At 41.6% G+C, this 13,815-nt stretch overlaps 1 protein-coding gene across 2 annotated transcripts in view; it reads right to left on the bottom strand.

Moving 5' to 3' along the window:
- Positions 1–9,874, bottom strand: part of lrrc4ca (leucine rich repeat containing 4C, genome duplicate a) — a 241,271-nt gene extending 231,397 nt beyond the window's left edge. Inside the window, exons 1-2 of one of the 2 annotated variants that reach the window (XM_049574550.1) lie at positions 9,418–9,874; positions 9,170–9,237 (exon numbers count right to left, since the gene is read on the bottom strand). The gene's annotated coding sequence lies outside the window, so the exon portion shown is untranslated. Of the gene's footprint in view, positions 1–9,169 lie in introns of both variants that reach the window. The other variant, XM_049574549.1, reaches the window with a different exon arrangement.
- Between the last annotated feature and the right edge of the window lie 3,941 nt (positions 9,875–13,815).

Here is a 13,815-nt window from a genome sequence, read left to right as displayed (position 1 = left end):
TAAATAATATGACAATAATATATATAAAAAAATCACAACTTCCTTAATGAGCCAAACATTGCCACTGAACCTAAATCACTGGTGCAGAATAGCTATATATGAACATACACTGAACAAAAATTTAAACACCTTTTGCTCCCATTTTCTAAGATTTAAGGCTTGGTAATGCACACAAAGTTTATCTGCCTTGGTTTTTATTAATATAAAATAAAATGCAGAAGAAAAAAGACATTTATCAGGATTTCACATGACTAGCACCACGTTTTGGTCAAAGATTTTCCAAAGCATCAGTCAGTATCTTATATGACCACCATTTGCCTCACGTAGTGCGACACATCTCCTTCACATTTGTGAAGGTTGTTGACTGTGGCCTATGGTATGTCAGCCCACTCCCCTTCAATGGCTGTGTGAAGTTGCTTGACATTGGCAGGGACTGGATCATGCTGTCTGTCCTAGTTGCTGATCCAGAGCATCACAAACATGCTCAATGGGTGAAATGTCTGGTTTGTATGCGGACCGTGCAACAACTGGGATGTTTTCAGCTTGAAGGGATTGTGTACAGATCCTTGCAACATGGGGCCAGGAATTATCATGGTACAATGTGACGTCATAGCGGAGGATGACTGGCATGACGATCTCCTAAGGTTTTCTCTGTGCATTCAGACTGCCATCAGTTAAGTGCTGTTATCGTCACCCCACCGCCAACATGGGCCACTCTATTCGCAACGCTGGCATTAGCAAACTTCTCCTTTACAGGACACCATACACACCGTCTGCCATTTGCTTGGTCCAGTGTAAGCCAAGACTTATCTGTGAAGACAACACCTCTCCAAAGTGCCTGACACCATCGACGGTGAGCAGTTGCCCACTCAGTTTGGTTATGATTACCAAATTATGTTGGTCAAGACCATAGTGAGGACAATGAGCATGCAGATGAGCTTCCCTGAGACAGTTTCTGATGGTTTGTGCAGAAATTCCTCCTGAGCCGGTGTCATTACATGTGGTTTGCGGTTGTGAGGGCAGTTGGACGTACTACAAAATTCATTGAAAGGACATTGGAGACCGTTTATAGTCGAAGAATGAACGTTCAGTTTACGGTGGACAGTCCTGCAGTCAGCATACCAATGCAACGTGCCCTCAAAACTTGCGGCATCTCTAACACTGTGTTGTGTGACCAAGCTGCACATTTAAGAGTGGCCTTTCAGCCTAAACAACAGCTGCGTAGTAATGATGCTGTTTAATCAGCGCACTGATATGCCACAACTGTCAGGTGGATGGATTATCTTGTAAAAGGAGAAGCACTCACTAACACGGATTTTAACCAACTTGGGCCCACAACAAGAGTCTTTTATGTGCAGAACAAAAGTCTTAAATCTTTCACATAAACCTGCAAAAAATGGGAGAAAAAACAAAAGGGCTGTGTTTGAATTTGTATATGACGCCTGTGGCAACATATATAGAGGGCTGTAAATTCATATCTGGGTTTGTGTATATTTGTCTTTCATGTCTTTTCACCTCCTGAACTACAGAACACCTTGCCTCCAGAAGCTGATCTGGACTCTGCTCCTTTCTTATTAGGAAACTGTCTGCTGCTTTTGAAGGGGATAAGAGGAGTTAATGTGATTAGACACTGTGAAAGCCTGCCCAAACTTCATCTGCTGATAATATATTCCTCCCACTAATAATGTATTCATCCTGCTCCAGCCCCTTTTTCCAGATTGTGCCGCACTCCGCCAGGATTGTGCTTTAACTCTGGTCACCAAAATTAGATCAACACATCCGCTTGCATTCTCTGCCTGAGTTTGTGCTTGCTTTTACCCTCGCCGAGGGACTGTTGCAATAATAATTACCTCATTTATTGTCAAATATTCTGTCTTTTTCTACAATTGTCTACTTTGGCACTTATATCCATGGGTAAGCCACTTATGTTAGCTCCTATGCAAATCAGTAGGCACTGTTCTTTAGAAGAACTGCACAAGAGTGTGTCTTTACTCTAAAATGTTCAGAGTGCCATAAACAAGCCCTATTAGGTGTGTTTTTCTGCCAAATCAACAGAAGATTTTATGCCATAGGGAATTCTGATGGCCCAGCCCCTAATACACACACCTCCTCTTGTTTATTCTGGCAATCTCCAGACACTTTTCAACCTTGTATTTTATTGCCATAGTGAGCTACATTTGTTTCTCTGCACTTTATTTTATTTTTAAGGGCGTGCTGGGGCGTTCATCATCCCCAGAGCTTTTATGTGTATCACCCACTGTCAAAAGGTAAACAAAAATTGTAGGTGTGAATATCTGTCGACATGCTGTCAATGGGAAATTTAGATATAAATGGCAAAAACATCAAACCGCCTTCTCCTTCTTTCTTTAAGTTTCTTCTAATTTATTCATTATTCACTTTATTTTCCATTTGCACCTCCCACACTCTATTTCCCTGTCTTTTCAAACTATCTTTAACATAAGGGAATGAGCTGTTACCAGCATTAAATGATATCTCCCACTATGATGGTCACTATCAACCGGCAGCATTACACCAATTTAAATAGAGTTGTCAGTCTGCAGTCGCTGTGTAATTATGATGAAATACTAATTAGGGCGGACCTGACCTGTGCTGACATGCCCACACTCTCAAATGTCTACTCCAGATGGCAGCAGGTACAAAGGATGCCTGGGGAAGGGACCTTTTTCAGGCTTGTCTGCATTAGCATAGGGAGGACCTGTCCTATTAGGTTAAGATTCTAAACATGTCTCATTTGGTTTAGGTTTCAAATTAGCATTTTGGCCAATGTGTGAAAAGATCACTGTGCGTTTGTCAAAGAGAACAGAACTGGAGGGTTGCAACAGGGTGGGGATTCTGCAGGTGTTTCGGGACGCAACAAAGATGCTGCAGATGGAGGAGGATGGCAGCAGGTGATCAACATCATCATCGTGGGATGGAATTTCAGTCAGCTTTTATTACTGAGTCTAACCATACTTGTAAATGCATTGCTGTCCGGTAAACTGTATTTCTTTAAAAAAAAAAAACGTTTTCATTTAGTTTTAGTTAGATTAAAAAAACACAATGAGTACTCATTTTCACTGCAGGATTGGACCATTCTTATTGCCAGACAAGATGGCTGATAACTGGATAGTTCTGCAGTACCCTGGATTACCTTCAATGACCATTTTTGTTAATGTTAAATGCTAATCTTGCCTTAATACAATATCTAAACATAGCCACCACAGATTAGTTAAGAGTAGGGGATGGTCTTGATTACGGTAAACAAAATATGGTTAAGATATACTTACGATCAGGAGTGATATTTACTGGAAATGACACAAGCAAGAAGCCTAGCTTGTTATTAGTAATGGTCATTTAGCTCCCTGGCGATCTCTCTCCAGCCAGCTGCCACCTTAATTTGTTTTCTGTAGGGAAATAAGAAGGTATCATGGAGATAATTCCTCATTTCTACTTCATGAATCAGCTGTTCCACTTCCACTGCGGTGCTTTCTAAGTGAATGACAGAAATAAATATAAACAGGGCGTCCGACAAAACTTCAGCTTAAAATGACAGTGCTGCATCGCCCGCAGCTTCAAATCCAAGATGTTACCATATTGGCACAGTTTTCTTGAGAGGCTATCTCTGCCATGTTTCTTCTCATTACCCCAAAAAACACATGAACTTTCCAGTAAACAAACAACACGCACCACTCGTCCTCCCTCCCACTTCTGCTGAAATTTGATGTCCATGTTTTCATGCTCGGCTCACAGCCTGTCAGACCCTGGTGGCTCTGTTACTCTGTTTCTAAACATAATAATATCATAACAGTATGTTAATTACATTATCATATTGCTTATTATTATTATTAGATTTAGCACCGTGACTTTGTTTGCACAGGTTGCTAGAGGGCAGATGGACACAGACACAAACACTTAAAGGAATCATGGTGTTTCTTTTAATGCCTCGTCAATATTTTTGTCTGCTGTTCAGGTGGTTGACGCAACATATTTTCTAACGCTCTCTGTCAACTGGTGGGAGTGTGCTCACCTGTGTGTGCGCACATGTCTGTATGTGTGTGTGCGCATCGGGGTGGAACTGAGATACAGAGAGCAGAGGAGAATTGTAAACGCGCGACCATGTAGAGACAGAAATGACATGCCGTCATGTGAAAGGGAACCTTAAATGACGTCTGTTGTGATCTTGCGTAATATAGAAAATGAAATTAAATAAAATTAACTTGACCTTCAAGGGGGGGCGGGGCGCTCCCCTAATATAATGGTAGGGGAAACACTGTACCGTAATGCATGTCACATTCAGGGGCGGCACAAAACGATCGATGACCGCACTTGGATCAACAACAGTCTACACCACAGTGGCCTGATTGAGCCATACACTATCATTGTTAAAAAGGTGTGTTTAGTTTTAGTTCCTCTCAAGCAGGAGCTCATCAGTACGTGGTGTGAGAAAGTAACCACTTTCAGGGTGGTGCAGTTGTCATAGTTGTTGACCGATGCAGAAGCCTAAAAATATTTGCATTGAATGCAATAAAACCAACATAAATGCAAAACAGAGTTTATGTGGTGGAGATGCACATATGTGGCTAAGTGTAACTAATATAGTGGAAATGATATCTGGATGTTTAGCTCATCTAAAACATCCCTCCCTTGAAAACTTACAGTACTGTCCCTGATCACTGACAGCAGGTGTAAGTATTCTGAACCTCAACCAGACTCTTTGACTTTGTGCAACTACTGTACATAACAAATTTGATGAGATAGAATATGACATTACAGGAGCTGTCAGTGTGTTGCCATGAGCCTTTTATCTCAGGGTCCACGACTCTCAGGGAGACGTATCAGTGCATGAAGGTTACATTTTCTCATTTATGCCACCTTTAGCAGTGACAGAGGCATTCAAAGCTTCCACTTTAAACTCCCCAAACTTCTCCGCACCCGACCCACACTCCTACTGCCAAGCTGGCGAGAGTAACATCATCAGCAAGGCATTGAAAAAAGGAGTGAAGAGGTCAGCTCTCTATTTTGCACTCTCTGTCTCCAGCTCCCTGACAGCCTGCGATACCTGCCACTTTACTGTTCACCAGGGAGAGTGCAGTGCATAGATAAGCACTGAGATGTACACAGAGTCATCCACAGGTCTTGGTCTGGGGAGACAGTTACTAAATGAAATGCATGTCATGAAACTCTAGTAGGTTCAGGTCAAACGTCTGCTGAGTGATTTTGTTACACATCCTAACCACAGATACACAAGTTACCACATTATCAATATGATACTTCAGAGCAAATACATGACTGCGAGCAAAGAAGCAGCGATAGCTCACATATTTGGGGATACATTCAATCTTCATACACACGTTACACACATATTGTGATAATAATAAGTAAAAGTTTATTACAACTCAAACTCGTGTCATATTTTTGTTAGAATTGCTATTGTAGCAATGTAGAAGCGTAGCGACATTGCTTCAAAGTATACAGATAAGGCAAGAAACATCTGCAGTGAGATGATGCATGTTTTAACTAGAGCTGCACCTAATGATTATTTTCATCAATGACTAATCCGCCTATTACTTTCTAGACTCATTATGCGGTTTAAAAGGTGCAAGAAAAACAGTCAAAAAGTGCTCATGACAATTTCCTCCAAGGTGACATCATCAAATCACGTCTTGTCCAACCAGCAGTCCAAAACTCAAGAATATAAAACTAATAAAAGCATTAGGCCCCGATCACACAGAAACGCACCACACTGCCTTTTTTTTAATTGAATGCCACTAAAAAAAACAACAACAAACAAACAAAAAAAAAACCCTGCTTGTTGCACCTTTTTATTGTTGCCAGGCAACCACCCAATCATGTCCTTACACTAACTTGTTGGGCACAGGGAAACAGAGATCTGGTGGAAGGTGGATCACAGGGAGTACCACCAGTTGGTCCAGGAGCTTCCCCTCCATGATGGCTGCTTCCAGGCATATTTTAGGATTACTAGGGGGCAGTTTGACAACCTGCTGTCTATTGTTGGGCCGTATAGCTCTGGGTATCCAGCACCTGCTACCACCAGTGTCTCCTCCATTGCAACCAACTGTTAACTTGATGTCGTGACCACTGCAGAAGGACCGCCCCTGTGTGGGTGGGAACCCTTGCAGAGTCGTAGGGGTGGATTGCCATGGATAGGGGAGCATTGTGACCCTAACGACTCTGAAACTAAGAGCCCATGTGACCCCTACAACTCTGCAAGGGTTCCCACCCACACAGGGTTTATAGCCTGCAACTTCGTACCAGTCATTTAGAACTGAAGAAGCTTCTTGGATGAGAGGCGAAACGTCTTCAAGAAACGCAAGCAAGTCCAGTTGCCTACGATATTAGCACTTACAATTACCATGACCTGGATGACTGAGAATCTTTGCCGACATAAAATGGCAAACAAAAAAGTTGCTATTCAAATTGCAGTATCCACAGACAGACTTCCTGTGCAACGTCTAACTATGGAACTCATCACAGATGAGCGTGCAATGAGGCAAGTGCATTGCTGTGTGTATTGTAATCATAAACACCATAAATGATGGCCTGTACTAGGAAAATAAGGCTCAAGTTACCACCTGGGCAATATGTCAATATTATACCCATATTGTGTTGTGAGACAAGATATCGTCTTAGATTTTGGAAAGTTGTATATTGTATAAGCGTTGTCATTTCCTGGTTTTAAAGGTTGCATTACAGTAAAGTAATATAATTTTCTGAACTTACCAGACTGTTCTTGCTGTTGTATTATTTGCCTTTACCCACTAAATCATGATATCCACATTACTTTTGATTATTTATTAAAATATTCTGAAAAGACACTAATAGTCGTTGCAAAAATCGATATTGAGGTATCTGGTCAAAAATACTGATATTTGATTCTCTATCGCCCAGTCCTGACTCAAGTTGTAAATTATTCGTATGATTATAATTAGAGAGGTGCTTGTATCATTTTGTCTTCATTTGTTTTGAAATACTAATTTCATTGCATTTGTTCTCAAAAGCTCAGTCGGACTATTCTGATAAGGGTTGATTAACGCATTTTACTTGATTAAAAAAGAGAGAATAAATTACTTGAGATAGGTCCGTATTAAAGCAAAATGAGCATTTGATCAGTTCTTGCAACAAATGTATTTGAAGTACTTGGTTTGTAGTTATCAATGTTGTAACACGAGTACACATCAGTAGATTTAGGTAAAAGCCAGCTGTGGCTCACTCCAGAGGTCCACCGGTGTGCTCCTGTTTCCCCACTTGTTTTTGATGCTGTTCCTATTGTTTTCCTTGTTCAATATTATATGGCACATATGCTTGCTACTGAGACTAATGTTTTTTGGTGTGGGATTTGTGCTGGATTAAGCTTCAAAAGAATGGCTGACAGTCTATTGTTCAATGCTGGCATGCTTAGTTCCCCATAGGCCTGCTGGTTTAGTGCAGTTTGGGTTTCATAAGAAGAAAATAGAACCAATATTATGCAATCCTGTATTATTCTGCCATAGTGTGTGTAGAGTATGCAGTTGGAGACTTACTGGCTGATGGCTAAACAGTGCACACTGAGAATAACAAACCATGTGTGAAGATTAAAACACTGCGCCGCGCTGTAACCATCATTCATTCAGGCAGACATGGTGTTGTTTACCACAATGACATGCAACAAACATCCTCGCATAATGAATGGCGAGTGAACGAATCCAATTCGGCTCACTTTTTTTTTTGAGTGATCCCGTCTTGATGGAAGGACTTTATCAATTGAACTAATTGAAGTATGTTTGCTCTGATTTTGATGACGCATATAATTTCATTATGCATGGGTGAATGCTTTTTCTAATATCTTAATCAGCAGCAATTACCAGCCTTTCATCATCACCTCACTGCTTCAAGAATCACAAGTGGCATCAAGGGTTGTGCACACATGGCTCCTCATCCCCGCATGCTCTCTCAGGGGTACGGCACTTGTCCACCATCTCAGAGGCCCTGATTGCATACAAACAGATGAGGGTGTAATCTAAATGCATGTGCCATGCTCCTTCTTATCTCAACAGGCCTGTGGGTGACAGAAGAGTGTGACTGTGGTAAATAGAAACCGCCCACCACTAGTACTCCAGTCCTCTAGGACACAGGCCATCAGTGTATGGTGTACTTGATTCTCAGTGTAGTACTTCACAATTACGGTAATGTGTAATTACAGCTGATATAGTTAGGTTAGGTTAGACAAGGCTGGGCAAGAGGCTGGGACCTGTGATTGATGTCTAGTTGCCTGGATATGGATCACATGGCTTTTTCATGAAACAAAGAAGACTGAAAAGAGGTAGTGTTTTCCAGCAGGGACAATGTTCATCTCTCAAGGGACAAGGAGTAACTCATTTTGTAACCCGAGCAGTTAATCTCTCACACAGAGGTCCAAGCCTTCACAGTAAGTGTTCAAACAATTTGCCTTTTTACGACACCCAACATCAATATTTCCCACACCTTGAGCTGCATTTAGTGATAATATTTAACATGCTGAAGAACCTGAGATACTCAGATGCACTTTGATCTTTTCTACATTGAACTGCTGCGTGTGCTCCACCATGCACAGGAATATAATTCAGCAAGCTCTGTGCAGCCACAAAGAGCAGAGAACTCTGAAGGACAAGCCAAATGAGTGTTTTCTCCACGTATTTGGACATTTGCTGTTCCGACACAAGCTCTCAGACCTGGAGTAATGAATTATGCTGATGTCCAAACAGGGTAAATCATGTCATTTCTGACAGGTAGCGTGATTACTCTCGCAGAAGGGAACTGTAGCTTAGCAACGGCATTACAACAAGATGATTTTGGTGGAGAAGCCGTGCCATGCATCACTTAGCCTGTCAAATCTGTTAGCACAACTGTGGGGCATCAATCCCTGCAGTGTGTGCTGCAAGGACGACTTTAAAATGTGTTGAAATAGAATAAAAATAATGCACAATGTGACAAAAAAAGATGATAAATTCATGAGTTGCATTTTCATATTTCATAAATCCCTGGGTTTAAATAGATAACACTAAGACTACACACTGTTTTTACACTGATATCAAATGTGTTAATGCAAAAAACACAGGTGTTGATAGCGTATAAATGTCTGTACAACAGTCAGAAGTATGTGTATAAAAGTTGGGAACTTCTATTCACTCACCAGTGTGTTTCACATCCTAGCCCTGGGCATCCCTCTGGAGGAATGGACAGGATTCACCAACAGTGGAACTGAAGCGAAAGAGAAATTCGTTGTTGTTTTCTTCCTCTTATAAAGCAAATTTACTTATGCTCTTCTGTTTTGCATGTCTTTGCTTCCTCCCAACATTGACCAACAAACTCAACAGCCATACAGGAAAAGAAAAACAGGAAAAGCTAAGGCCTGTCTGAAGCACAACTTCTCATATGTACTTTTTCGATGCAAGTAACTCCCCGGACTTCCTTCCAGTGTGTGAGACAAAGAACTGTGATAAAGCCCCTGGTGATCGTCCTCAGGAGATTCACACAACGTGCAGAATGCCTTGAGTCTTCTGCTGGTGCCAACGTCTGACCTGTAGAGAGACCGGCGCTGATTCTCATTCAAGCCACGCTTTCCCTTGGCATGAATACCCCTTTAAATCAAGACAGAGGAAAGAGTAATAGATGGACTGAGGAGTATCAGGAGGAAAAGGGAACTGATGTGCTGCAAGGCAAAGCTGGAAAAGCCAACATAGTATTCCAGGGATCATTTTGCTGGTGGCATTGGAGAGGTGTTGTGCTCCCGGTGTGTATTCCCTGTGCCTCCGCCTCTTCGTGTCCACCTTGTCTCCAGCTGTGGTGGAGGCACTGAGTGATAGAGCTGTGCTGCTGCTGCTGCTGCTGCTGCTGCCGCTGCGTCCTTCCTGCTACAGCAGCAGTCTCTGCTCAAATAAATGCCTGGTCTGTCACAGTTCTCTGCTGCAATGCATTAGATTCATCCTTCCTCTCTCTCATACACTCCCTCCCTCTTTCTGCCCTCCTCCCTCCTTGCTCTCTCTCCTTCGCTCACTTGCACTCAGTCACACGTGAGGAGACAGAGTGGGAGCCTGGAATACAAATAGGCTGTCTTCCTTAAAGACGTGATTGTGCTCCTTGAATTTGATGATTTTTTTGGAGGGATGGATGGAGCTGATGTGATCTCTAGATCTCTGACTCGCTGTCTTTGATCTGCCTTAACTCCAATGGACCGAGCTGTCTGTGAGTGCTGGCTCTGACTCTGGACTGCAGACCATTTCTAACAAGAGAAGAGAGAGAAAGAGAAATTAAAAAGAAGTTTGTTTCAGTTGACAAATCCCAGTTTGATTCCGGGTCTGTGCATAGTGCCACTAGATTTGGGATAGTAGCATCTCTGTCCCTGCTGGGTGGAAAAAAAGAAAAAGAAAAAAACTCAACACAGCCATAACCACAAAGCACACTGAAAAGCCACATTCAATTAATATTTAATCTGGGAAATGGACTTGGAAAAAATGGAAGGAACCCATATTCTGTTTTCATAAAAGTAAAATGCAGCAAAGGAAACACGTGACGAACATCTTTGATATTAAAAAATCTTTTCAATTTAGGTAAAAGTTTTCACTAATATATATTAGCTAAAAACAAGGCTACATTTACAGGTTGTGGTCTCTTAAACGTTGACACGTGATGCTTTTATCTGTTTAAAATCATAGTTAATCAAAAAACCTTTGCAATTTGGAGATATCACTGTGAGTAATGGCATTTGTTTTTATATTTGTGACATTTTATGTATGTTTATTTAATCAATTGAAGGGATAACAGCCAGATTTATCATTAACAGAGATTCCACATATTTATTTATTTATTTGTGGCAGCTCGCCATGATCTCAGCATTTGCCACCACCTACTGATTTCCTGTTTTTGGAGGAGCTGGATCGTTCATTAGGAGTGTGATGGAATATATATATACTGTGTGATCAGTTAGAGGACCACACTCTAGCCGCACTGAGCACACTCTGGGCACAGGCAAAACCAGCTGCTTTCATGGAAACTGTGCACCCTGTGGTTAGCCGCTGGGTCATAAAGTTAATTCACCTCTGCAGCAGCCGCTCCTCTAATGCCCAGTTCAGACCAAAGATTGGCGACGAGATGAGTTGCAACAGGTAACTACTTGCAATGTGCCATTCTGCAACGTTCTCAAGCCTGCTGGTTCACACCAGTGCAACTAGATGAGATGGTGTATCATCTGTATGCAACATGTCTCTGTACTTCTGTTCTGATTTCCAGATTTTCAGACTTATTTTGTGTCTGAATATAATTTGTAGCTTTTTAAAATATGAATGCAGATAGTGATAGTGAGATACTGGCTATGGTTGCATTAGTAGTAGTGATGAAATGGCAAAAAATGAGCATCAAGTGGAGTGTATTCATGATAGATAGGCCACAACAATATAAATACCCAGTGCCAATTAATCAGCAGCAGCAACCCACTGTCCGACACCGGCACACCGTGAGGACAGAAACAGAGGGCTCAATGTGGATGGAGCACCTGCCGCAGCAAGCGAACACGCCATCTGCAGTCATTTTGACATGACCAGCGGACTTCACTACAAGCTGATTGGCTGTTGAAACAGGTGATGTGCTTTAGGTTCTAAAATCAGCCGCTGATGATTTGACCAACTGAGCTGCATTTGACATCATCAGCCGGCTTGAGTGGAGCTCAGACCGGCCAGTTAACACCACTGCAACTTTCCTTTGAAACGTTGTCAAATGGTTTCATCTCGTTGCAAATCTTTCATCTGAACTGGGCTTGATCAATCAGTGTGATCTGATCAAGTCTAAAGGATCTAAAAACATAATGATCAACCGATCAACTCTCCACCATGTGATTCAAACTCAAATGCAATCACATGCACCTGTGCTGCATTCACAGACCCACAAAAATCGCCAAAATCGGAGAGGGAGCACAGAAAAAAAGACAGTTAGCTGATTTTCTAGGGAGGTTATGCAACACTCAGGTTATAGCCAAAACTGCTAACAACAGGCGCAATTTAAAAAACTGAATGTATAATTATCTATCATGATATGACAGGCAGGGTTGGAGAAAAATTGCATGCATGAACAAACTTTAATTAGGGCCGTTACCTTGAATAATGGATTTGAGCTGATGTGATGCATCTGTCTTTGTTTTTGCTTAACAGACACTTTTTTATTACTTAGTGCCAAGTGAAATACATCAGGGCAAAGTACAAGATTCCAAGTTTTAATTACCAATGTGGCATCGATGCACGTACTGGAACTAACTTGCCGTGGCATGACAAGCACAGGCATGACAAATATCATTAACCATGAATGTGTTGCTTGTTTACATTTGATGTATCAGAAGGTCACACCAGGGTGCTTGTATCGGCATATTTAAATGAAATGCAGACATCACTGATGTTATTAGATACACCTATGCTTGACAAGTCAACATGTCTCTCCTGCACAGTTCACTTCCTGCAGCACTGGACTTAGCACCAGTTTAATAAATGCTCTTAGTGTTTGAGTCACTCTAGTTACATCGTTATCTGATTGCTCTGCCCACCAGCTGATTCTACTGGGCTTTGTCTGCGTTATCCTGCCTACCCACTGCACACGGGAAGCCTGCCTGACTATCTAGTAAAGTGCCTGTTAACTTTACCTCGTCTGATAGATCTGCTCTTGGGCCTGAGTCCTGCCTCACCATATCACACACAGATGAATACAATTAAATTCCCGCTGTACACTCGAAATGTTGAGCGACCGTTTGCGGAACAGCTATCTCACTGTGGGCATGGTTGTGATTTAAGACAGCACACAAGATCTACAAGCACGTGTAAAATGGTTCGGCATTGCCCTCCACATTCAGCTAACAGTGCACAAAACACACACAATATTGGAAAAATTAAACATAATCTTGTGAGGGAAAAGACTATATTCCAGGCTATAAGCTGCTGTTATCCAACAGTCAAACCAATAAACTCCTGTACAGCAGTTTGTTTTTCATCCTAAACTTCTATTCCCTGGCTGCTTTGCATTCCCCTACTTCTATCAAAGTAACACAGAGTAAGTCCAGAATATAAATAAGTAACAGCCATTTCCCGTTCTCTCATTTATTTCCTATATGAATAATGTGCAACAAACCCAATGAATGGCTTGATCCTTTAACTAGCCAAGCCTGCAAATGCAAAAAGATACCAGCGGAGGATGTAAGTGCCTCTCAGCTCAAACATTAACATTCATGTGTGGTATCTCGTACAAGGCAGCTCCTGTGTAATAGCTGTAACCAGCTTAAAGGACTATTTCAGATCCAAGTTGAGAAACCGATAGAGGCAAAGCAGAAATTACAGATCACAGGGGTCAGGAGCCTCCAGTCAGGTTTAGAATAACCTCCAGATGTGGTTTTTATGTGTTCTTTCATTTTCCGTCTCCAGAGGGCATGGTTGTTTTCGTCATCTCTGACCATTTTTGCTCCTGATTATCTTGTTTCCATGACAGCTGAAGCTGACGTGTGTTTTACTTAGACTGTGCTGATTAGTTTTTTCCTTTTCTTTTCTTATAAAGTGTGTTGCTTTACATGGGAACGGACATTGTTTTATCAGTTTCATGAGCCTTTTGGGAACACTTTATACTTTTTTTCCTCTTGGCCTCAACCATCAGATCTACAGCTTGCAATTGACCAGATTTTAAATGAGACAGAAACAAAGATCCGACTTAGATGTGCTTTGGAATTTGGAAAAAAAAAGTATGTTTTATCTTATCTTACTATATAATGACGAAAACTCTGTCTGCGGGTGTGTCTGTTCATGTTTTTCT

The sequence above is a fragment of the Epinephelus fuscoguttatus genome, linkage group LG4 (assembly GCF_011397635.1).
Source record: "Epinephelus fuscoguttatus linkage group LG4, E.fuscoguttatus.final_Chr_v1".
Lineage (NCBI taxonomy): Eukaryota > Metazoa > Chordata > Actinopteri > Perciformes > Serranidae > Epinephelus > Epinephelus fuscoguttatus.
The sequence above is the reverse complement of the archived record's forward strand: the minus strand, read 5'-3'. Positions and strand labels throughout refer to the sequence as shown.